Source organism: Castor canadensis, chromosome 3 (genome assembly GCF_047511655.1).
Source record: "Castor canadensis chromosome 3, mCasCan1.hap1v2, whole genome shotgun sequence".
Classification (NCBI taxonomy): Eukaryota; Metazoa; Chordata; class Mammalia; order Rodentia; family Castoridae; genus Castor; species Castor canadensis.
The window spans coordinates 22,579,420-22,606,464 of NC_133388.1; the positions used below are offsets into that span (position 1 = coordinate 22,579,420).

General features: G+C 39.4%; 1 protein-coding gene across 5 annotated transcripts in view; it reads right to left on the reverse strand.

Moving 5' to 3' along the window:
• The window catches only part of Flrt2 (fibronectin leucine rich transmembrane protein 2), a 107,366-nt gene extending 81,608 nt beyond the window's left edge, over positions 1-25,758 (reverse strand). For 2 of the 5 annotated variants that reach the window (XM_074067391.1, XM_074067390.1), the window contains exons 1-2: positions 21,687-21,815; positions 17,610-17,643 (exon numbers count right to left, since the gene is read on the reverse strand). The gene's annotated coding sequence lies outside the window, so the exon portion shown is untranslated. Of the gene's footprint in view, positions 1-17,609; positions 17,644-21,686; positions 21,825-25,036 lie in introns of those variants that run through there. The other 3 variants (XM_074067389.1, XM_020153074.2, XM_074067392.1) reach the window with 3 other exon arrangements.
• Between the last annotated feature and the right edge of the window lie 1,287 nt (positions 25,759-27,045).

The window sequence follows — 27,045 nt, forward strand, 5'->3', positions numbered from 1 at the left end:
CCATGTAAACCAACTGAAAACACACAAAAACATGTGTTCATACATGAACATAGGCTCATATACTTCAAGGGCAGAGACCACATGCAGGCTTCATTATCTTTATGATCTATTCCTAGAACATCCTGAGAGATGTTTTCTATGGGAGTCTATTATGTGTTTCATTTCCCGAAAAGAGTCCCAGGCTGACTATTTCTACTCTCACTGTTTTCCTTCTAATATGAATAGGTGATATAAGCAAAGTGGTTCTGAGAGGATTTTTGTTTTGCTTTATTTTGCTTTTGTTTTTATACTCTTTCTGAGTCCATGTAGGGACATCACTGAGTCTGTCTCCTTTTTGAAAATCTAGTTATCCTACTACATAATACCTGTTATATTCATAACATAAACTTAAGCAAGGAGTAATTCAAGAAAATTTGTTCATTTTGATACTTAGGTGCTGCAGAATTATTACAAGATGAAGATCATATCAACCTTGCTCTTTAGAGATTTGCAAGCTAGTAATATAGCCACCTCACACAACATTTTAAAGAAGTCATTTCTACCATTATCTCTGTGTTCTAAATAAGAAAATCAAGGTATATAGACAGAGATAAAACTTGTGAAGGTGATTCAGTGTGTGAAAGAGATGGGATATAAACATAGGAAGTCTTGTTTTGGGGCTTGTTTAGACATTTTCTGCAACTGACACAAGCCATGGGTGCACCCTCATTGAGCAGAGTATATGTTAATATCACAGATTGAAAATGGCTTCTCCCCCAGGAACATGTGTCATGCCCAGACTACACTCAGTCTATGATTCCATTTGTAAAGCTAAAGGATTTTTAGCAATAGAATTTTAATACTAACTTTTTGAAATGAATAGTGTACCAATTACATGTGAAATGCAGGGGAAAAAAGGATATTTGTGGGGTAGGCTAAAGCCTATCAAAAGGCAAGTTAAATACCTAAAGCAAAGTTCTATAAATGAATTACAGTGTCACAGACATTACCTTGAAAGCTGATTTTCAAGCACCCAATGGGGATTCTCTCAGTATGGTTAATAATACAGATAAAATCTATATAATTACAGATAAAATCTATACAATACCTCTATGACACGAATTTTTTTTAATTTTTAAATGTCCAGATAACACTGTTTATTACTGCTTTGATTTTACTCTAAAAGAATCATCTGTACATTCCATGAAATTTTATTTAAATATCAAAATGTGTATTCACAAGATGGGAATTACTAATTCAATGACAAATTTCTTAATGGTAGTCATATTGTACTGAATTCTTATTGTTGCAAAACAGAAACATGTATATCTCTTAATGCTTATTTCTTCTCCTATACTTGAAAGTGTTTTCTAGTTAGCTTTTGCCAGGTTTTGTCTCTACTTTTCTGATTCATTTAAAAATTTTCAGATAAGGGGAGAGTTACACTGTTTACGTGAAACATCTTGTAGAAATCAAGAATATTCTTACATACTGATTGGTTCATTTATATGCAGAGCAAGATTATTAGGACTGCTAATTTTCCGTGGTCCGTTAGATCAGGATTGGAATACCTTGTGAAATTTGAAGTGAAAAAAATAACCTTTAGTATGTTACCACCTCAGACATTGCCTTTTTCCCTCCCAATAAAGAAAGCTTTTATATAAAAAGTAAAATCAAATTTCTAACTTGCATACCAATTCTCAAAGGACCAAAATTACATTACGAGAATGAAATCTACTGCCATTAGGAAGACATTATGAGATGATGGTGTAGGTCTTTAATCCACATCGGTGCATTCTGAGGATGTGATGCATACCCAGGGAGTGACTGTGTGATGCTGGCATATGACAAAGTGGTATACCAACCTTGCAGGGTGGCAAACCACCATCTTCAGCCACAGACAACAGGCACTGTAGAGTCAGGTTGTAACTTCCATCCTATTGTGATATGGAACTGATCTCTTAACCAGGCCAAGTTTTTTTGAAATTCAAAACAGAAACTCTCTATTTTCACATTTAGAATGGAATTATTAAAGAGAGGTAAACATTGCTTGGATTAGGTTGAAAGCCACACTAATATTCACAATGTTAACTGTTTTGGTCAATGAATTAAATTTTGCAAATAATGGATAAAGTAGAAGTAACAAAACTTAAAGAGGAGGCTAATGTCTAATGAGTTACATTTGCCATCAGCTTTAAATGGAATTTCAGGTTTCAGCTTAGGAAAGGAATGGAAAATTCAAAATAGGTTTATCAATCATACAGAAGTCATCTGGTAGGAACTGAGAGTCATCTGTTGGCCACTGACACTCTTCAAAGGAAAATAAAAATGTACATTCTGGACCATATTTCTTAGGTGTGCTTATATGTTAAATAATGCATTACTTTCATTCAGTAGTAAAGACATCTGCAGCCTAGACAACTCATTGGTAAATGTTTATTTTCTATGATGCACTTTACTAGATGACAGTCTGTTAAATCTCTCAGGAAGCCCACTAAACTATCATTTGGAACTTTCTGGCACTTGGGTCTTCAATAAATGCTTGAGAATGCTGGCTCACACATGAATCTTTTTTTTTTTTAACTTAAATATATATGGTGTCCTGCAGAGTGCCATAAAGGCCTTTGCTAAGTTAGGCTCTTTAAAAGAGAATAAAATAAGATGTTTTCTCCTTTTGTCTCTCTGAGAATTAAAAAAAAAGGCTTTGCTTTATCTTCCTTCTGAAATTTTCTTTCCAATTTAAACCCTCAAAATCATATTTGACAGTATCTACCCTGCACTGTAAGCTAATGAGCATAGAATCTATTGTTTCTATAGTAGTTTGGATAACTGTGCCCTACTGGCAGAGTTGAGTTTTAATATACCTGAAAACTCATATATTAATGCTATTTCTTCAGTGGCACACGAAAAGCATCTATGCATCACAAAAATTACAATTCAGGACAAAAAAAAATGATAATCACTTGTCAGAGGTAAGCTGAACCATTTTCTCCTTTCTCCTATTCCCTCCATCTTTTCCTTCCTTGTCCATGCCCATACCTTACATGTTTTTTGAATCCTGACTATAGACTTAATAATTTCTAGGATGTGGAATTGATTTATGAATCTGATATCTGCAGTCCTCAAGTGTTTCAAGAAGAACAAATAACATTAAAGGATTCCAGTGGCAGAGCCCCCTGAGAGAGAGGGGAAGTGTATCACTAGAGGCAGGCATTTAAGAAGGTGAATATGGTTGATGTATTTTCTATACAAGAATGAATACAGAGTTTTTAAACCTGTTCAAAATAACATAAGGAGATTAAAGTAGAAAGACGAAAAATAGAGATGAGCCAATTCAAGTCATAATACATACATACATGGAAATGTCACAAGGAAACTCCCTGTGTGGCTATCTTAAACAAACAAAAATGCCATTTTTCTGTTGTTTCTTTTATAAAATTAGAGAACAGGAGAGTGAAACAGGTCCTGCCTGTCTGGATGGGGGGAGGGGTGGTACCAATAGGAGGGGAAAGGAGGTGGAGAAAGGATGTGGAAGGGTAAATACAATGCAAATACTGTGTAAACATGTATGTAAATGAAAAATGATACCTCTTGAAATTATTCCAGTAATTGGGGAAGGGGTATTTAAAGGAGAATGATAGAAATGGTGAATTTAATTATGTAGGAAGAAATTGTCAATAGGTGGAAAGTGACCACTCTATTTTCACTACCTTAGTCACCGTATGTGTTTTGCTTGAATGTCTTTAATTAACAAAATTCTCATCACTAAAATTCAGTGTAGGAGTCATATATTGAGTACTGCAAAACCAAAGACCATTAGTCCTGCAGTCTTCTAAACCTAGATTCTGAGTATTAGGCTGGTAAATACTTCAGAGACTTGCTACAGTGGCAGAAATATCAAATGATGAGCAGTAAGACTCATTAGTTACTGCCATTCAGTCATCTCACAGGGGTGGAATAGCTCCTTCACATCAAAGGTGCCACAGTCAGCCCTCCAAATCCAGCCGGAAACCCAAAGGTCCCTGTGCCTTACCTGTCCGCACTCAGAAACCCCATGTTACACAGAATCCTCAACATCATAACCCTCAAACAATTGCTAAGCTCCTACAGAGACTATTTTTCTCCAAGGAGGCTTATGGGACATCCCAGAATTCACCACATTGGCTCTGTTTTTCTGGAGGCTTTGATCACCATGATTTAGGCAGTGGGGTAAATAATAACAAGAACAGGTTAATGCCAATAGCTTTCTGAAAACATCAGTGATGTTTATATCAACTTTTTAAAAAATTACCCACTTGGAAGAGGTGCTTACTATTCATTAAGCCCATGAATACACCAGACACCATGATAAAGCCTTCTTGTTGATTACCTCATGTAACCCTCATGGCAACTCTTTAAGGTTGTTTTATCATTGCTATCCTCATTACAGAGATGAGAAAAAAGTGAGGCTTATGTAGAACAAGTATCTTGTCCATGTCACAGAGCTGTGAAGCAATGAAGGCAGTTACAAACACAAGATGACTAAATCCACAGCCAAACCCCTAACTATTAATGCTACTCCCTAGATTCTCAGAATGAGATTACTATTGAAACTGCCTGGCCTTAGACAGATGAAGGAACTGAAGCTAAGGACTAGGTGATTTCATAAAAGTCAAAGGGTTTTTATACATATATATATATTTATGCAGAACAAAGTAGAATTCAGTACTTCTGTGCACTATACTATGAATTTTTTGAACTTCCCATATTGCTTGTACAATTCAATTCACGCCATAAATTGTTGATAAGATGTTTATTAGTGGCACCTAGCTACACAAAACAGAAAGAGATATCAACTTTGTGTTTCATTTTCCACTTCAAGAATCTAGAAATGGGTATGATTATATGTGCCATTTATTACAGGAGATAAGAAAGTAAAATGATATAAACAAAATGAAAACTTTAAGAATAAAAAAAAGTGATTAAAAAAAAAGATGGATTATGAAAAACAGTCTACCTTCAACTTCCTCACCACATAGTTATACTTTGTCACTGCTAATAATTGAATTAAATCTTCAGCTATCTCACTAAGGTCCACTCTAATCATAAATAAATCTTTGCATCATTTGAGAGCAGAACCCCTACATATATTCTCCCATCCCAAGTATGCAAGCCTTCATCCATTTATTTATTAAGTCACTTAGGATACAGTAGTAATTAGCCTAAGCATAATATCAACAATATCCTAAAATCCCACTATGCAAAAAAACCTTTGCATAGTTTATTTCATTTAATCTTTATAATAATTCTGTAAAATATTAATACCTTCATTTTAGAAGAGAGAAGCAGATAAAATTTATAATTTGTTTAAGGGTTCACAGGCATAGTTAGTACTAAAATTTAAATCTGACCTACTTAATTCCAACATTGATGCTGTACTTTCCTGCCCATCTACCTAAAGTTATATTGAGATGTGCTAAGGGCCACAGACAGCACTTAACTTCTGTAACCTCCTATTAAACAGGACCAATGGAGGTGACACTGGAGCTTCTATTACTATCACCAGGGCTTTCAAGAATTAAGTTCCGGAGTGACATAAGGAAAGCGAATGTTAGGTTTTTAGAAATACATTCTCAATAAATACCCTCTTGGAGAAGGCTAAGAGCTGCATACAAAAAAGGAAATACTAGAGTTATTTCTAACCAGTCTCAAGCCTGGGCCATACTCACATCCTCCCAAACTCCCCCGTTTTCTAATCTTTCCAGACAACCCCATTTCTTACATCATATTGATTATGATAAAGTGGTTCCATTTTGCCTTTCACAGATGCCAACTACCCCTCCTCCATCAGCAAGGTGCTCCTAATATCCAAGAGAAAAGGGAATAGGGTTTGAAGAATATCTCCCTTCATCTTCCTGATGGGAATTCTGATTAAAAAAAGTGTGATCAATATCTCTCCAAATTACTAGCTAAATGAAACTACAGATTTATAACCAGATTTCATTATTTAACAAGTCTCTCTCACTTAAGGAGAAGAATTATCTGAGTATTAATTTTTTCAGGAGTCTATTTACTGTATATTTTCATAGAAAGTCCATTAATGATTTAGCAATATGCAATTATGCAGTAGGAGGAGGCAATGATGGCCAACTTCAATGTTTACAAAATTGGCCAAATTTAAACCAAATCATGCAGGATAATTATTTTTGCTATTAAAGATGGCTGATGTAAGACATGCTAGGTTGCTTCCATGAAATCTCTTCCAGATTTCCAAAGTATGATAATCTAAGAGATTGATCCTTCAACATAAAGACTATAATCAAATATAAAGTCTAACACCAATTTTTGCATGTTAGAAAATGTGTTTTATAGATCCTTCATTATCTTCTAACATTAAGTTTCCAGAATACATGGAAAAGCCTTTAAAATGAAATCCAGGCAAAAGACTAACCAAGCATGGACTTCTATTCAAGAATCAGAAAAAAAGTCCAAAACTATAATTTCCCTTAATTGTAGATTTCAGATGTGGAAAACACCTTCATAACTTTGGATTATATTAATATTATGCAGAAAAAGAAATAATGTTCATTAGCTAATTAGAATTACATGTATCCTTTAAGGTAACTGAAATTAAATGTGTCCCATATCATATCAGACTTCCCACAGTGCAATCTTAAGTGAGTTTATTCACTCATTTGTCTTTTCTATTTCTCTCTTTGCAATGTCTCTCACTTGGGTCATCTCCCTGTTCCCTAACAGACATCCCCTGTGGTTCTCTAAAAGAGCACTTTATTCTTAGCAGCTCTTACTTGAGAATTCCACCTGGTAGAAAGTATCACAGCATTGTCACCACAGAATATATCATGAACATTGCTATTTTCTCATTTATAATGACAAGCTAAAATTTAGTAGAAAAAACTCTTTTCTCCTGTTGATAAGCCAGTTTCCTCTACAGGCAGTTATTTTTCAGAATGCTTTATTGGTGGTCATTCTTCTCTAACAATCCTTGATATCCACTGTTTTGTGGTGATAAGACTACTGGAAACATTTCTTTTTTTCCCACAAAGAGAGGTGATTTTAGAAGTTCTTATCCACAATGAGGGTCCTCTCTGAGACAGAGGAATGACTATTTCCAGGACATCTTACCTTCTTCTGGATGCCAGAAACAAATACTGTTTTGGGCAAATAAGGCAAAATGTACATGGCCCCACAGGGATCTTTTGGGCAAGAGTAACTGTCTTACAGAACTGCCTTATCTGTGCAAGAAAATATACTAATTTGTAAATCACAGCACTCATATTGTTTCAAGTTAGAGGGCAAACAGCTATCACATAAACTAACCATCAGACTTACCCTATTAGTATTATGTTTTCTCTACTTAAAAAAAATGAGAAAGCAGGCCCAAAGAAGCATCCTAGCTGGTTCTGGCAGAGCCAGGATTCAAATTCAAACATTTGCTTCAAACACCCTAAATCCAATCTCCCTGGATTTCTCTCTCCCTCAACCCTGTGTCTTAATACAGAGCTCCATTTTTATTATGGAGATAATAAAAAGCATGTGATTATTGTATTTTTCAAACCATCCAGATGTCTTCAAAGGTTCCAGCAGGCTGGAGTCTACTGTTTTTCAATATCTCAAGTATCTCTTTCAGAATAAACTACCATACCACTAATTTTGGCTATCATGCCTTGGTTATAAGAATCTAATTCAACATAATCAAGTTCTAATGTCTCTGATTATTTCTATTTGCTTTTGCCTAGAGGTCTGGAAAGAGTACAGGTTTTACAAATATAAACAGAGGACTCATGATGCGGTTGGAATGTTCTACCTTCCTGTTTTCAAAGCAAGAGACCACATTGCTTTGAAAAAGTATCCATGGAGAGAACAAAGGAAACCTCTTCTATTAGATCATTTAAAAATCATATACAAATCATCAGAGTTATTTGTGCAAACTTTGGAAGTATTAATTTGCTTAACATTTAAAAGCTGATGAGAACAAGTATATATAAGGATGGGCACAGACTTACACTACATGTAAGTTTTACAAATGTAGGTGGATGCCAGAGACCTGAGTTCAATTCAGCCCCTCAAACATCTTTGGACAAGACTTTTGGTGTAAATGAGCTCTCAGTCAGATAGTGAAGACAGAGCATTTTGTAAAATTTTATACCTACCTTGGGACAAGACTACTATAAAGATAAAAGGGAGTGTATACCCTAAATTTGGTTCAAAAGAAAGAAAAAGTAACTTTTTAAAAAAAATATTATTAAGAACTTGAGCATCAGACTCAGGAGTCTAGTCTGAACCCCAAAAATCAAGGGAAGTAATAAATCACAATATTATCAATACGGAAGGGGAAAAGAGTTCTGTCACTGGTGTGCAGGTCAGGGGAGGAGAAATGAAAACGGTAGATATATGTGGTCTTCCCTACATTGGCCAAATTGGCACCAATGGGAAAGAACAAAGGGGATTGAATTGTCTTCAAAGTATATAAAACTATAGATGGAAGAGATGAAGAGGAATAAAAGGGAGTAATAAAATCAGAGTTCTTAGCAGCATGTCTGGTTTAGTAAAGAAATGTAAACTGAGCATGAGTATAACTTTATTGAGAGTGATAAGCTCACTCTAAAACATCCTGACTCTGAAGTCTTGAAAATCCAAGTGAGTACAGCACTCAGAGTAGGGAGGGAATAGATGATGGTATACTCTAGTCCGATCTTCTTTAGCTGCATGTGGTTCAGACAAACCAGACAGCCACTTGCAGAAGCAACACTGGGTATGTTCATTTCTCACTGCAAATTACATGTAGCAAACATTTGGATTCCACCCAGTGTGCAATCCTAGATAGAAGCACTAACGAATTTACAAAAAAGCCAAACAGAGTTGGTGTGTCTATGGGGTTGTAGAGCTTGCTGACTAAGGGAGTCACTTTAAAAACTACTTCAACACCTAAGTACAATGAATCCATCTAGACTAACCCAGGTCCAAAATAATCCTCAATCTCTTCATGACAAACAAACACAGAAACAGCAGAAGCCACAAACTACCGCCTTAAGGGAGAAACATGAAGGAATTAACGTACAGATAATTTGATTTCAGCAGTATTATTAATTTTTACACATAAATGCCATGGGCAAGTGACTTAAGGATCTCGATTATAATTCTGGAATTGAAAAAGCACAACTTTTTGAATTGTGAGAGGGAGTACATCAGAAGAAAGTTTTTAAAAAAGCAGGGGAAAAAGATGATAAAAATCCATGAGTTGAAGACTTGAAAACTTAGACTATGCTTATTTTCAAATCATCAGTGTGCAACAGCCTTTCCCGGCCCATCTCTGGGTCATTTTTCCACCCAATGAAAGTTGACAGCCTGAGCAATTATATAGATTTAGAAAAGGAGCAAATCTGACCTATTTATAACACAGTCAATTCTCCATTATTTCCCAAGCTCTCTCAGACTACAGGCTTTATGCTATTATCTGCCCTCTGGTCACTTCATTCTCCATTATAACCTCCACAGGGAAAACAGGTGAATCTCAAATCAATCCATTTAACTATTTATTAGAAGTGCTAGTAAAAAGTCAAAGGAAAAGAATGGAGAGTCTTCTCTACAATAAACCTAGTCCTTATCACTAGGCTTCAAGCCACAGACTTGCATTACTATTAAAAATGTGCTAAAAAGTTGTCTTATTTTCATGATAGTGATTGTTTCCACTACTCCCATTTTACAGAAATACCTTGAAAGACTGAAGAATTTTTTTCACTCAAATGGTAAAGACTCCAGTGTGATTTCTTACATACTTATCAGTAAAGGCAATATGGAAGCTGGACCACTGGTTAGCAGCTTTTCATTCATAAGCATTGAACAGTGAGCCATTACTTCTTGATTTGATTTTTAAACCAAGAACAAATATACATAGAGTTGATCTGGTGGGAAATTATCCAGTCCTCACCTATCCCATAAAAGCACGAATAACTATAAAATAAGACATGCAATCTGAGACAACTCTAGCATCCCTATGTATAAAATGGGGCTATTAGCAATATTAATCAACAGAATCTATAAGGGTTTTGTGAGGAATTAAATGTGATACATGAACTGCATAAGTAGTACTCTAAAAAAACCTACCTAAAATCAATATCATTATATAAACTATTATCATTATTGTTGGTATTATTATTGATCCCTTGGTTGAGAATGTAGCCTTGCTCAGTGTGAGTCAACAATCAAGAGAGCACATTGTCTGTAAACAGTCTCATGCATTAGCATTAAAAAATGTGGGGTAGTGGAAGATTTCCTTAAAAAAAGAGTAGTGTCTTGCCAAAAAACATCTTGGGTGTTAGTCCTTGTCTTTCTCACTGCAATAGCAGGTATTCACAACATATCGACAGTCAAGAAGGAACCAAGAGCCAAGGAAGGGCTGTATCAAAATATCCTCCATCCTCTTCTTCTCTTTTAGCCAGTGAAAATTTTGCTGAAAAAGTCAAGAGGGGACTGGAGTGTGTTTAAGGTGTACTCGCAGATGTGCCCCTTGCATGCAAGTCATCTCTGCCCATCAATTCATAATCAACCATGAAAGAAGCAAAGTGTTGTTAGAATTGTCTTTTGGCCCATGCAAATTACCTAAATTCCACCTTCTGTAACCATCATGATTAACTGTTAAATCATATTAAGCCACGTAAGTTTAGAATGTATCTTAACCTTCGGATGCCCTTTGCTGTATTCAATTTGCAAATCATGAAGACTAAGCAGATCCTGCTTTGTTGAGACAGTGATTAAGAAATTCTGATTTCCTTTCTTTTCCCTGGAGGGCCCTGGTACCTCAGATCTCCATCAGGACAGAATATGACTAGGACAAAATATATAAAATAAAACAAAAGCAAAAAGTAAAAGAAAGAACAGGTCCACAAATTTTCACAAGTTTTTTCTCTGCTCTCTTCAGTTCTGTCAAGATAGACAAATTGAATGTCGAAAGTTAAATTTTTCATTGTATGGAAAATAAAAACCCACATCTGTGTGAACATCTAGTTCTCTGATAGTTTTATTTGATGCCGAGAAAGATATAACATGAGGCAAAATAATTTCTTCTTTAAACAAATCTATGTCGTGTGGCATCAGAATTACCTCATGTGTGGTTGGAAAGTTTGATGTTGATCAGGGGTGGGTAATCCAGCAGGCATTTGCCTAACAATCCTGCTTAGAGAAAAACAAAAAGGTGTGGTTGCATTTGGGCAATCAATCTGAGGGGAAAAAAGCACTTCCATGGAAAGAGGCCTTCTCACTGCACTAGGAAGTTTTTCTTGTCTTCCAAGATCTGCTGCTGCAATTGCACATGTATTTATTCAATAGAACCTGGTGCATCTGGCACATTTGTCAGTACTAGGGAATTAGAATGAATGAGCCAAGGCTCCTGGAGTCTAGTGGGAGAGACAAACATATAGGCAGACACATTTTAATACAACAGGAACGGGGAACCAAAGGATTAAGCAGAATTCTGTGGTAGCCCAGAGAATAGAGTAATTAATTCTGACCTCGAGGGAAGGTGGCAAAAGAAGAGTAAGCAGCTAATGTTCTATATAAGGATACATAGCATGGAAGGGCTGAGAGTTAAGAAAGCCATGCCTTGCCATCTTTGGAACATAGGTGCAAAGAATGGGTGCCTGAGAATGAGGGGAGTGCTGCTTTGAGATCCAGGATCTCACATGGAATGACAACACATTCGGATGGGCTTTAACCAGAGGCACAGGGCACCCAAAGGTAGGTGACTAAAAGAATATAATGGGGTTTGGGTCAGGAGGTTGTTTATTTTAGTAAGCTGATTCTGGATCAGTATGAGTTAACTCTGGATCATAAAAGTTATGAGTTAACTTCTAATCTCTCTTAACATTTTTTTAAAGTAGCAAAACAAGGTCTTATTGTTTTATGTTGGGTTGAATGTTGGTTCAGAAGCTACTTACCAAGATGTTAACAGCTTATGAAGTGTATGAGGGTTTAGGGGATTCAGGTGACGAAGAGATCACACAGGAGACTCTGGCCTCCAAGAATGAGGTTCTGCTATCTCTTTGTATGTAGGTTTTTTTCATGAAGAGCAATATTTCCTAAGTGGCAAAATACACACATAAACTCTCACAAATTCCTGAGTAACTCTCAACTAAATGATTATAAATCTGATCATCTGGATCAGAAAAAAATTCTAAAAACTATCCAGATCAGTAATTTCCAATCCTGGGGTTTGGTGAGAGTCCACATTCACTGGCTCCACTGATGCATTAATAGATAAGACTCTCCAAGTCTAGGGCCAGAACCCTGTTTTTTAAACCAGTTCCTTCAGTTAATTCCAATCAATAAGTCTAGTTTGGAAAAGAGTGACTGTAGGCCAGTCATCAGATTTCTGTGCACGCAGGAATGGGGTACTGTTTGAACAAGTATTCTAAATGCCCAGAAAAACCTTAGCATGATACCCAGCACATGATAAGGACTCAACCTTTGTCCGATCCTCTGTTATAAGCTCATGACTCCACAGGATGTCTGCCTGGCATTCCTTGGAGACTGAGATTATTAGTCTGGAGTTTTAAATTCCATTGCTGTCAGCACTACTTGACTTGTCCCTTACCTATCTGAGTAAAAAAAATATTGTTTTAAAAAACCATTTCCCAAAGAATTTTAATCTCTCTTACATTTTTTAAAGTAGCAAAACAAGGTCTTATTGTTTTATGTTGGGTTGAATGTTGGTTCAGAAGCTACTTACCAAGATGTTAACAGCTTATAAAGTATACTTGGGAGCCTGTTTCTAACAGTTCCAATTTAATTAATTATACATATTTACATTGTGTTACACATTATGTGATCTTAAAAGGAAAAACTACTGTGTTCCCCAACTTGGAGGTCTGGGGCAAGTCTAACCTCCTATTAGACATAACGTTCCTACATCAATAGATTTATATGTTCACAATGTTTAAAAACAGAAAATTTCAATTATTGACTAAAATGCAGAAATTACACTATGCATACATGCAATTTTAATGATAAATTTAAATTGTCTATTTTGGCCACTCAACACTGTACTTGTCCAAAAGTATTTGCTGTAGAAGCAGTGAGAAGTTCTTTTACTTAAACTGAAAATTGACTTCGGAAAGAAATATTTACACATGGAACTGATAACCTACTAGCATCATTCCACTTCCAATGTCTATCATTATACAAGCAAGGCACCATCATTCTGTAAGGACAGAATGAGCATTAAGAAAGCATCAACAATAATTTATGTGTTAATCTTCAACAACAAAATATTTTCATGACACTGCCAACGGTTGTGAATTGTGTGATACAAGCATTTAATATTCATTTTGATAAAAATCTGAGCCTTGACAAAGACATAATAAGCATAATTCACTGGACTCAGAGTCCTCGTCTTATAGGACTTTTTGAAAGCTATAGGTCTTGGCCGAGGGTGGAAGGATAAATTTCTATGGGTGAGCCTGCATGAGACAAAACTCAGTTGTCAATGGTTATCTTTTCAATGAAGAAAAGAATCCAAGTTAGGCAGGACTCAGCTTATCACACTTTCTGATTTCCCCAACCTGAGTCAAATCCTTGTTCCTGTCCTCCCCTCCCTTCCTAGAGTCCTTTCTTACACAATCATCCAACACTATACACCACTAGCTATAGGCTCCTTTTGTCACTGTCGGAAATGTTTATTTCTGTTCTTGTCCTTAGCATGTTCTGTTACATGCATAAATAATGAAACTTTATTTTGTTAAAGAGGATGTATCATGTTCAGGGTATAGAAAGTCTTCTTTGGGATTCAAGAGAAATGACAAAAAAAGAAAAATTATAAGAACTACACAAGGTGACAGAATGGAATAGTTATCATTTTGGAGATAACTAATAAATGCTGTACTGAGCACTTATTAAGCCTTACTTTGTGCTAGAACAGGTTAATATTTTACATAATTATCTCAATCCTTCTTGAAGAACAGCTCTATAAGTAGAAAATATTTTCATGCATTTTCTTTTCTTTTTTTTTTTTTCACCCACAGGCTGTAGATAATATCCAGGGCCTTGTGCAAGGTAAGCAAGTGCTCTACCACTGAGTTAAATGCCCAGCTCTTCTCATTTTCTATTTAAGGATATAAATACCAATAATATAATTCATAAAATTAACAAGTGGCAGTGCCAGCTTTAGAATTTAAGACTATCCTTATTCAAATTCGTATTTTTACTAATACTATGTGTCCCTGTACACTTATCCATGGTGTTGACTTCATTGTCTTCAATGATGTATAAAACTCAGATGCAATTAGGCTTTTTGTCTCCCTCTCTACTCACAAGCCCAGGTACCTCTGTTTGGACTCCTCAATCTCACTGGTAGTCTATGCCTGCAGTTTGAACCTGATACGTGGCAAGGGCAAAAAATCATCTCTTGAATTAATGAATAAAACCTTCTCTACCACCTAATGTATACCCTCTGCTCTTAAAGAATAATATCTCATTCATGAGGACCAGGCTAGTCATACAAAAATGTATTTTCTGATTGCATTTTGTGCTTTTCTGCATGTACAGTTTCCTTAGAGCCTACATGGAGAAGAAAATCTCCAATTAAAAATTATTCTGGTAATCTCATTATTTTATCAGCTCAGGGAGATAAGGCTAAATTAGTACCACCTAGCTTTAGGGTAAAACAGTACTTCCTCTTACTGTATCTAAGATGTAGATAATTCTATGTCACATACTAACCCTCCACACAGATATCTACATACTCTTCTAATTTTCTTAGAACTCTTCAGAGCAGCAAAAAAAAAATTTCTTAAAATATTATTATTACTATTATTGTTCTTATATCATTCAACTCTGCCAGAAAAAAAGGTTATTTAGATTAATTTGGTCAAATTATGAAGGCAAATTTTCATATTAAAACGTATTTCGATAGCCATGTACTTTATGATGTACTGTGGAAATACCGATCAATTTAAAAAATGAAAGTAAGTTTCATAACTTTGGCAAACAGAAAATCATAAACGGAAAAGAACATTTTTAGAGATAGATTTAATACTTCGACAATTCACTGATTGATTGAAGCATTCATTTTGACCAAGATCCTGCATATACTACACAATTCACAAATGCATGGTTTTTTTATAAGGCTTCTACTACTGAAGCAATTAAGAATTAACCTTACAAAGGCTTACATGTGGACAAATTTGAAAACTGAAATGAATATGATAATTTTTGGACCACTTAAAAAGTGTTTAAGGACTGAAGATTTGGCTCAAGCAATAGAGCACCTGCCCAACAAGCATGAAGCTGAGTTCAAACCCTAATAATGCAAAACAAAAAAATGTTTGAGATCTGACAACAGTAAAAGTACAACTGAAAAAAATATACAGACGTTAACTGCAAAGAACAGTTCCAACAGGTTTGAGTGACATTATCATCAAAATAAGGCACAGATTCAGAATATACATTGGCATTGTAATGAATCAGATCTTTCTGTACATTAATAATGAGTTAAGGAGATTTGCCAAAGCACTGAAAAAAATAATCTTTTGCACCAGACTGACTTATTTTGCAAAATGAAATTGTCTTATTAATGTTTTTACAAAAGTAACTTTCACAGATAAACCCAGTCAAAAATAGAAGCCACATCATTTCAAGGAACTTTGATGGATTCTTCCAAAAAATATCCTCAGTGGAATCCATTTTGATAAATTTAGTCTCTATCAGCAAGTCAAAGCTTCAAGGAAGGAAAATTTGGTCCTAATTGCTCTTCACCTTTGAAAGAGTACAGAGCAGGTTCCAAAAGGAGCTCACCTACCATTAAGCAAATAGCAAATATGACGCCAGGGGCCACCACACACTTCACAAGTTGAATGAAACCTCACCCACCAGACTCAGTGCTTCTGAAGGGCAGGTTGCTGTGTCTTAGTTATAGTTAGATAAAAACCTATCCTGTCCTAGCCCAAGAAGCAAAAAAATGATAAATGGTGCCAAGTGGAATAATGCCTCTTTAGGAGAATATAACACTGTATTGTTATCAAGGCATTTTCACACAGATTAATCTTGTTTGACCCCTCAACAACTCTGTTGAACTCTGCAAAGAGGAAGTTAAGTCTCCAAGAGATTAAGCAGTTCTTACAAGGTCGAATTAAAGAAGTGTACTGACATAAACATGCAAATTTTCTTTTCTTTCTTCCATTTCTCACTCCTTATAATGGTTAATGGGACCAAATGCCTACATCATAAAATTATTCAAAACAGGCAATTTTGTAGTCTTCTATAATGTTAGAGAGATGACCAATTGCTTTTAAATCTAAATATGCCTATGAAACAATTTGCAACTTAGTATTTTAAATCAAAATACCCAAACCCAATCATTTTGGATGGATTTGTAAAGAATGAAAATTCTAACTGCATCTGGAGAACTCTTCATCTATATAAAAAATGCAAAGTACATGTTTATCATTAACTCCCTGCAGCTTTAGGTAGCTCTTTACTTCTTTTTGCCTCTAGTTATCCAATAGGAGGCTAGGCAGTGAGGGCTTTCTTATATCAACTCACAAAAGCATTTGGGAGTAATAAAAATATTTATCCAAGAAATGGAAATTATAAGGGCCAGGGCACAGAGAGGAGAGGTATGAATGTGTTTCTGAAACAAACTTAAAAAGAGTTCCTAAGAATCTTTATGGGAAATATCCAAACTATTCCTCTGACTTTTCACTGACCCTTTAATGTGTATGATGACTATTACAGTCACCTATATCACTTCCTTCTTCTAAGCATTCAAGTCCACGTTTGGAGCAAAGTGGGAAAAGAAACTGTCACAGAGGCTGTTTTGACACTGGATTCTCATGAATGTGACACCCCTAACCAGCTGGAACTAAGAGTGACACCAACATGTGAACCTATTTCAGGACTAGTAAGTGTCTAATGTTTTCCATTCAGCCTCATGACCTCTGTGGACTTCAACGGACAGTATATTCATAAGCTGATTTTAGGAGCCACTGTGCTTTTACTCCCTAATAAAGATGATTCCAAGGTTCCGAGGTCTAATAGCATATAGAAATTTTAGGGCTTGATAGTTTTCAATGGGTTTAAATCCAAATGTCCTCAGATTCTTAGAAAGTTCATGTGAAAGATTCTTTTTTCTGTATCTTCAAAGCTCTAATAAAGAGAACTGAAATATAACAATACGACCTGTGAACTGAGAACAGAAGAGCTTTTTCCAACTTTTTTCCACATTCCCTTAAAAGAAACCTGGGAAGAAAGTAAGACAGAGTTAAAAAAAAAAAAAAAAGGCTCAGTTCTAATGAGCACCTAATAGTTAGCAGCTCTAGAGATTTACTTTGTGAATGCTTGCAAAAATGGCTGAAATCTTTAACCACTAAGCTGCCAGAAAAAGTATATCCTTATTAAGTATTAGCAGAATAACTGACCAGTGTTTGGGATTCATGAATGTGGCCTTCTGACTTCCTAAATTATACCAGGATATTTTCTTTGACCTTCCCTTATTACATATTGGTAACAACGACACTGCTTTGTTCAGGCAACTCAGGACACATGGCACTGCACGCTTGTGCGGAAAACACATCCCACATTAAATTAAGTTAAAGGTGGTATTTGAAAAATAAATAAAAAACGGAGTTCCAACTCACTGCAAATGGTACAGGAGGCCAGTAAGTGGGAAGCCTGCAAGAGAAGGACTTCTTTTAGAAAGATGTTTTACAGGACTTTTTCTGCATCATTAACTCTTCTGGAATACCGAACATAACGTGATGAATTTCCCTAAAATGTAGCTACTGTTTAATTTTAAATCACTTCAAAGAGCCACAGTAGAACGAATCAAAGAAAACCAAAAAGACCAGTAGATGCAAAATTTACCAAGGGAAGAAAAAATACATGAAGTTTCTAACAGATTTTGACCATGTACTCAAAATACCACTGATTATTTTGCTAATACAGTGTTTTACTGTTCCATGCAACTGAAGTAAGTCTCTGTATTCATCAGAACACAGGATATTTTTATTACAATATTTGTGTCATAGCCCTTAAAAAAGGAACATACTTAAGATCTTGAAAAGAATCTCTGTCTGTAATGACTAGAAGGGTGTGTATATGTGTATTTTAGTATAAATGGATACTTAATTAAAGTCTGCTTATTACTGAAAGGGGTAATAACATACTGATACTTCTATCCCAAGCATGTAGTTTTAGAAGAAAAAATATAATTTCACAAAAGCAAAGAAATATTGAGGGCAGGAAAAGTAAGAAAGAAAGTTGGCTGAAGTACTATAATGGTTGTTTAACTTCAATAATAACAATAATAGGTCTTTAAAAATGCCTTTTGCGTAGTCTTCCCAAGGGAAAAGAAAGAAAACCTCCTAAAAATTCCATATCCCCAAATACCACTACATGAAAAACCATCTGGAAAATGTCAGATAATGGCATCAGCCCACCTAAGAAATTTGGTAAACTTTGTCTTTAATTAGCATTTAGAATAATTAACTAAAATTGAAATATCTATTTTTAAACCTTCAGAAGACAAAGCTGGATTAGGAATCAGATTTTTAAAGTCTCCTTAAATAGACCATCTGTTTATAAATACCCTCTCACAAACCATCTCCTCCTTGATCTGTACCATAAGTTCACAGCAGCAGAGCTGAATTTAAAGACATACTCATAGCTACTAAGAAATCTAGTTACCACATATATGGTCTGGGCTGGTCTCAAGTTTCTCTTCTTATGTAAGCACTTAGGGGCAATAAAATTTCACTTACATTCAGCAGCACTGTGAGTTCCAAAACAACAGTCTACCCAACTGTACAATCCTTTTAGGCAGTAGACAGCACTGGCATTTTATTTATGTTGATCATATTGCTGATGCTCTATGGAATAACCATTTAAATGGTTCTCTATTAACCCATCACGTTTTATTATTGGTATTAAATATCATTATCCACACTGAACTCTCTACTAGGAAAATCTAATTAGAAAAACTGAAACATTCAAAAAGAGCTACATACAGACTGGTGGGTTTTCTCCCCAAATCCTACGTGGACTCTAATGAGAAGGAAGAAAAACAATGAGTATTCACTTCTCACAGATAGAGGTCACTAATGGACTGGATTTGAATCACTGTGGCAGAAACCACAAAGTTAATAAAGCAATCTAGTGAAAAATGAACTTGAATTAAAACTGAAGTGAAGATACAAAAAGATGATTATCCAGAAAGGTGTGACTGGAATAGAAATACTAGTTCATCACTTTGACCTTTCTTGAATATTCCAAACCGAAAGCAAAACTGAAGACACTGAAAACCCTTGCTGTTTGTGAACTTCAGATGTTGCTGATGGCAGAAGCAGCAATTCTTCCTTGTAAAGTACAGAGCTGAAGAGTCATACTAAATTGAATGCTCACACAGAATCTCCACAGAATAAGGCTTCAGGATTTGGACACGTAAGCCTTTCTTGAAACCACAGTTTCAAGGTGGGAAAAAATATGGTGACTTTAGGGAGATATGCCTAAATCCTAAATCAAACTCTCTCTGGCAGGCCAGAATATAAATGTAACAGGCATCAGAGAAGGTTCAAATTAGATCCAGCCGGTCAAAGTCAAACTGGGATAAGATCACATCATCTGAAACCTAGCATACAGGAAAAGCCATGACTGCTTTGGGGACTCCAGGGGAGACCATCATGGAATCATTAGGGAATCTACTTTCTTTTGCTGAAAGCATCCTCTGGAATTCCTAAAACTGCAGTGAAATTACTGAAGTCTTAAGACATTGAGCACTTTTTATAAAAACTAGCAGTTCTCCCTTTTAGGTATGTCATAGGTTCTGCTACAGTACAGCTAGTCCAATTCTTTTTACAATTTCATGTACCTACTGGCAGAGACATGGAATAATGTTCTAAATCACATCTTCTAACCTCCTCCAGTCACAGATACTTGCAACTCAACATGACAGTATGGTGTTGCACTGTCAATTGTGATTATTAAAACCCCTTAAATGGTTTAACTCTATCCTGTGTCAAGCTTTTGAGGAGGGGAGGAAGAAAGCCATATTTTCAGGAGCAATAATGCTGTGTGAAAATAAGAAACCTTTCATGGTGTGTACATTATGCAAAGATTGATTCCCTCCTAATATGGTGGCTGGCCGATCATATCTGGTACATGTTACTTAGTGATCGAAAAAATAATAATAATCCAATTTCAGATATTGACCTCAAATTTTACATTCATACTGCAATAACCAACTACAATTCTGGACAAATGCCAACCCTAAATTCTATTTACCTCAAAATGTTTGGAGAATGCTTTCTTTGGAGATTTTAATAAGGTCATACCAGTTAAGTCTACTAACAATCTCCATCCTCGTATGGAAACTAAGCTTCATATTAGCTTTTGGCTGAGGGAAGTTAGATATAATACATTTAGCAATAAGTCTGTGAGTGAGTGGACATGCTCCAAAGCTCACTGAAACCCTGTGTGATTAAAGAACTTCCCAGCTGAATGGGGAGCAATAGCTTCCATTTAAAAGAGGCTTTGCATAGCAAATGCAGCATGTAAGGAAATCTAATCAGCACCTTGCACTCTTGCTGGAGCATTTACACGGATTTGTGCCTTGCACTTACGTGATTAGCTTACTGTAAGCTTGACGAGAGATTTCCTCCATTAAAATTAATCAAAAGCTCTTAGAGACTGTTTTCCATTCATAGGACAAGGTAAAAGGAGTTTCCAGGTGAACTAATAATGTCTATAATAATAAAGGCAAGAGCAGCCCCAAAATGTTGAGCTGCTTCAAAACTCAAAACTCTATGGGGACGGGATGTTGGAAGGTGCCTTGGTGAGCTGGATCTAAAACATTTTGCCCTAGAAGTGAGCAGCAGCTATTTTCTTAGCCTAACTAAGCCTGCTGTTCCGGAAACGCGAGTCTTCTCTGCCGTGCTCCAGCCTCAGTGCATACACGCGGCCACTCTCACTTCTCCTACACCACCGCGCGTCAGGCTAACGAGAAGAAAAAAAAAAAAAAATCGGCTTCCCTGCAAAACTGCTATCTCGCCATTGTCCCCCCCAACACACACACATACACACACACACACACACAGATTATCATTGAGAATTCACATCACCAATGGCTAACACGTTTCACCTCACCTCAACATAAATGTGACTTTTAAAGTTCCTATTTTATAACACCAGAAGGTGAATGGAAGGAGGTAGGGTTCCTTGGGTGTCAAAAGGAGTAAGATATTTTCCCCCTTTGCTTGCAATTTTCACACTCCCTCTCCAAATTTGAGGTCCCAAGCCAGCTAAAGGAAGTGGGCAAATAAGAGTGAGTTCAAATCACTTTTTTTTTTAAAGGCACTAAATAGGGTAAGAGAGAGGGTGGGGGGTAACTGAAATCCATCAATCATTTCTCTGTATTCAGGGTTAGAAAAAGTCCCTGACTTCACATTCCAAATTTCCAAAGACGCATAATACAATATGAGGCACCAGCTGGGGCCCAGGGTTCTCATCCACTCCTGGGGGATTTCGCCTCCCCGCCACAGCTGCCTGTGCATCCGGATCCCTTTAATCCGACTGTCCGCGGTCGGCAGCCGCCCCCAGGATCTTGAACTTCGCCTCCCTCTTACTCTCAGCCAAACCTGACGAGAACTAGGAAAGGCTCTGAGAAGAAGCGGAGCCCAGCCGAGGGGGTTGGAGGGAGACAGTTGGGGGGTGCGCGTTACCTGCCAAGGTTCTCGAGGTCTCCTGCCAGCCCTGGTGGTAATCCCGCTCAGCGCTGCGCCCTCACCCAGATCCAAACTTTTGCTGGGTCCTCCGGGTGGTGGTGGTGGCGGCAGCGGCGGCTGCTGGATCCCAGCCTTGTCGCCTGCAACGTCGGGGCGCGGGGAAGTTGAGGCCAGAGCCTCAGAGCCGCGCGCGCCTCCCCGCAGCCTGCCGGCGCCCGGGCGCCCCGCTGGCCTCGCTCGCTGTCGCCTACGTCCCCTACGGAGCCGAGGCATCGTCTTCCCCCGTCCTCCGCCACCTCCGCCTCCAGGGCTGGGGCATGCCACTTTTTCTAGTCTCGGGCCGCCGCAGCTCCCACCGCCTCTCCTCCTCTGCCTCCCCCTCTCCGCCTCGGCCAAGCCAACGAAACCCAAAGAAGTAGGCTGAGTGGGGAAGGCGATGTGAAAACACAACGCGGAGCCGGGACTCCACCGAGACTGAGTACCGCGAGGGTCGGTGGGAGAGCAAGGCGGGCGCTCCTCCGACGCGTTTGTGCAGAGTCGGCAGAGCGCAGCGGCCAGCGCTGCGTGGGCTGCGCGGGGGCGGGCGCGGGGCTCGCTCCAAGTGCAGCGCCCACCCGGAGCGGGTCTGGAGGTTGCTCGCACCACACTGCTGCTTCAATCCGACGCGGTCTGGCTAATGTAGGCGCTGAGGTCCCCACCCCCACCCCTCCTGACACCCCCGGGAGATGTTTACAGTAATGAATTCGCGGGATCGCCTCTGCCGCTCCCGCGCTCCTCCTCTCCTTCAGTCCCAGGCTCTCTGGCGCGCTCCCCTCCTTGAGCCTTCTTTCTCTCCCTCCCTCCCTTTCTTCCAGGCTCGCGGAGTCCCTCCCACTTTTCTGGTTTGAAGAATGCTTGGGAGGAGCGGCCGAGCCTAAAGCTTTCCAAGAGGCAAAGCCAGATCCGGCTTTTAACCCTGTCCTCCCTGGAGATAGTTACTGAGCACCCGGGCTAACACTGTGGATGTCACCTAGATGCTGCACGCCGGCTCTCCCTCTATGGATACCGCACATGCTCTCCCAACTCCCAGCTCTTAGGGAATGATGCCACTATCACAATCCTGAAAGACGATTTCCCCCTTGTCTGACTGATGCACTTCCAGGCGGGAGGACCTATTACTTAAGACTCAGAGAGAGAATTGATCGAAACGTGAGATTAGAGGGCAAAAATATAGCGAGCCTCTCAACCAAAATGGCGTTATTTCAAACGCAGGCAACCTTGATGATGTGCCCCACCCCCATCCCATCACAGGTTCCCTCATCCCGTACCTTCTTAAATAAACTTTAATTGAAATAATCTAGAGTTCGAGATGATCATTTTAAATACCCTCTCTTTCTCCTATCACCCTTGTTGTTACTGGCAAGGGCGTCCTCCAATACATTAGTTGTGGACAGGCAAAAATTCAGCTAACTCTATGGACTTAGGAAACTTGACTGGACAACGAAAGAAGCCCAATTTATATACGGGCAACATTTTCAAATCTCTTTACAAAGGTTAAAAAAGTAAAGTAAGAAAACCAGGGGCATGACTCTTTCTTGAGAGGAGGAGGGGTCTTGTTTGCTCCTCGTTTCATCGCTGCCCCTCCAGCCTCCCGTAAGTTGCTGTCGTGTTTTAATAAGTCCGGAGAGAGACTGAATCTGAACAGAAGAGGGAGAAAGAGCCCGCGCCAAGCGTGGTGCTCCGCAGAGACGCGCTGTCGTTGGGGCTGCTGGATATGCAACCCGCAAGTTTAAAACTAGCCCAGGACTAACACCCTAGGGATCCACTCAGTTCTTTGAGCAGAAGAATTGGACCAGGGCGGTGCCTGAGACCGTCTGGGGATGATTTCCGGATGCGCTCCAGGAGCGACTGCACTCCCAGTTCTCAGTTCAAAGCCTGAGTCACTTGGCATCACTTCCCTGATTGTTTTTATTTCCTTCTTATCCCTGTTGTGTCTGCTGCCTTCTCGTATTTAAGTGTCTAAGTTATGTTAAGACGACTTAGAGACACGCCCGATTTGTCTCCTAAACCACGCATGGATACACCCAGACACACACTAAAATACTCACTCACACACTCTTACACACTAGTAGAGTTCATGAGCGCCTGCCACTGTTCCTGTTTCATTTTACAATGATTACTAGGAAAACGCTTTGACATACATATCTTGTCTTCTCCCCAAACTTAAAGTGCAACTAACAACTATCCAAGGGAAGAAGGGGCGCAGATGGCAGCCCTCAGGACAGTGAGTGCCATCTTGCTGGGAGGTTACATGAACTGAGCGCCAAGGACAACTGCAGTGGTGGCTTCAGCCTCCATTAGCACACCGCATCTGCTGGAGCTTCTAGCATGTTCCAAGAGTTTTCCAGCCATAAAGCCCGCCCCAGCCAGCAGCTTTTCTGCCTAGTTAGTCCTCAATCTCAACAGGACCTCGATCATGGGCCTGATTACAAAAGAGGAGTGACTGTGCGGGCTCTGAAAATGCGAGGGCAAGCCCATGACTGGTCAGCGTGGCGAAGGGATCTTTTCCGGAAGTCCCCGTCCCAGAGGGGTCGCGGGGGCAGCTAGCTAGGCCCTACTCCAGCCACTGCATCCTCCTCTTCGGCCCAGAATTCAGCTCCTGGGGGGCGTTCCCCGACCGATCCCTGCGTCCCACGCACACAGCGCAGGAAGAGGGATCCAGGCTCAGCGCTTACTCTAAGAGACTTTCCACCACAGCCAACACCTCAGAAAGGAGCAATGGCCTCGAGGACCAGTAGAGTTGGCGGGGAACTTGGTTTTGGAAAACACACACACATATGCGCGCGTGTGTACACACACACACACACACACACACACACAAGGATGGCATTCGCATCCTAGCCGCTAATCCATCCTGGATTGAGGTTGAGGGCGTGTATTGGTTTTAGATATAACCTCTTGATAATAACACTGGTGGCATTACGAGCCGATGAGGAGGAGGGGTTGTTGCTTATGAAAGTTAAGAGATCCATTCTGGGAAAATGATAGGCTGGACTCCGGAAAGCTCAGGGGCTCTGGAAACCTTCATTTAGGATCAATGCTTCTAGCAGGCGAGCAAATTAGCGTTTTGACCCAGAGCTCAGTTAACAAAACTCAGAAGAGGTGGATTCGATCTGCAGATAGATGTTCTTAAAGTCAGGGTACAGCTAAGGAGTCTATTTTCTTTTGAGGTAAAAAAGACAGCACAGAACACCTGCCCGAGCAATCACCCCCAATGGTTCAAAAAACTCCCTTCCCCCCTAGATGCCCACGTAGCGGCAGCTAGGGCGGTTAACTAGAAACTTCACCTGACACAGCTGTCCCTTTACCTGTCGACCGCGTCTCCTCCTAGAAATGGGCTCATCCGAATCCGACAGGGTCAGGGAGGTGGAAAGGGAAGAAGCTGGCTCGGCAGCAGCAGGGATCCCGGGGCATGGTATTGTTTTAGGGGTCGCCGCCAAGGTCCCTCCTACCCATCGTTGAGAACTGCCACACTGGTCCTGGGGCTCGGTGAGCAAGGCGGCGGGCGCGAAGGTGTCGCCTCGACGCTGATAGACACCCAAGACTGAGGACCAGAGGCGCATCTGGAGTTGGGGGAAGCAGCACGCTATGGAGCGCAGATTGCGGGCACTGATGTGATCTCGGAGGGCTTGTTCCTCTGCGGTGACAATGGATGATGCCAAACTCACAAGTGATGGCGACAGGTTTCGAACGTACATCTAACTACAAGGTCCCCAGCCAGAGACGGTATGCTTCTTTTCCCCTCCTCCTTCTCTCCCTTCTAGCAGGGAGGGAGCTAAATTAACCCTGTGTGCGCCCTGCGCTCCCTGGAGAAGCTGGAATCCGCTAGGAAACCACTGGAGGCGGCTCCCGGGGCGAGAGCTTTGTTCACGTGCGTTTTCAGTGGGTGTGTTGCTGTCTAGGGGCACTTGCCTGGCAGGACGTCAGTGGCGGGCTTTCAGCTCCAGATTCAGGGACAGACAGGAAGGAGTCCTAGCGTTTCATCCGGGCCAGACCCAACCCTCCGAATCTATTTTTTGCTTCCAGTTGCCGGATTCATTGAAGTTGCCAACAAACTTGATTTTTATTCCTTTACTTCTCTATCCCCCTCCCACTGTATTATTTTCTTCCCTAGTTGCGCTTCGAACATTTGGTACCCTTTGCTGATTCTAGCTCTAGCTTCAACTGTATTGCGTGTACGAGATCAATTAAGGATGCCACCCACCCGCTCATGCCAAATTTAAATGAAACCCAAAGGAATGGTTCCTCCTACCTATCCATTTAGGATAGGTAAGCAAAATGACACTCATTCAAATAACAGGACAAAGTCGTATAGCAAATGACTGTATAATCATTCAATAACAGAATGGGAAGAGGAGATGAAGGAGAGAGAGAGAGAGAGAGAGAGAGAGAGAGAGAGAGAGAGAGAGAGAGAGAGACTCTTGACAGAGTCTTACTAGAATGGAATAAAGGAGGAAACACAAGCAAGAATGACGATGCAAAAAATAAGTTCCAACAAAGCAACAACAGGTCAGCTTTAAGCACAGATTTTGATCAGCAGTGCTTTCACATCTCCTTTGAAACAGGTTCTTTCATTAAACCGCTTTGACTCAGTATTGTGAGTATGCAAGAAGTTAATTCAAGTGGGAAGCAAGTCATCTCGAGAACCTGGAATGGGAACTTAGACAAGAGAAAACTGTCCGCGCAGCGCCTTTGCTGTCACTGTCACACCCAAATGAGCCAGGACTTCGCTCAGTGTGCAAACTCATATCCGCACATGGCCATCATCACCCTTTTTCCTGTCTCCAATCTGGGTTAAAGAAAGAGGAAGCCTTTAAAAAGTATTCAGAGTAACACGTGGATCTTTCTGCAATTGAGTTATTTTAAGAAGAGAAAGTGTGTTTTTCCACGGGATAGATGTTCTAATTTCTCTCTGTAACATATCCAAGCCAATGGGGAGCATAACAGGCACTTCAGATGCCTCTGTGAGCCCTGCCAACCCAGAGAGGCAGTGGAAACTGCTCCCAGCAATCCCTGGGAAGAATTCCGTTGTAAATCCTTCTAGTATGCCAAGGTGGCAGCAAAGCATAGGGATAACTCCTCAGACTCCAGCATCAACAAGGAAGACCACATTTTCGGATAAATACTCATCTACCTACTTTTAAACATCCACTTTCCTATGTAAGTGTACGTGGGTCTGCACGAAATACTTCCTTTGAACCTTGGATCTGAGAGCACATTCGGTGTGTAACCATTCGATCCTTTAAGAACACAGTTTTGTTAATGACAAAACTGAGCTCTGTACAGGCTTTCTGAGTTATGCTGCTGAACAGCAAAG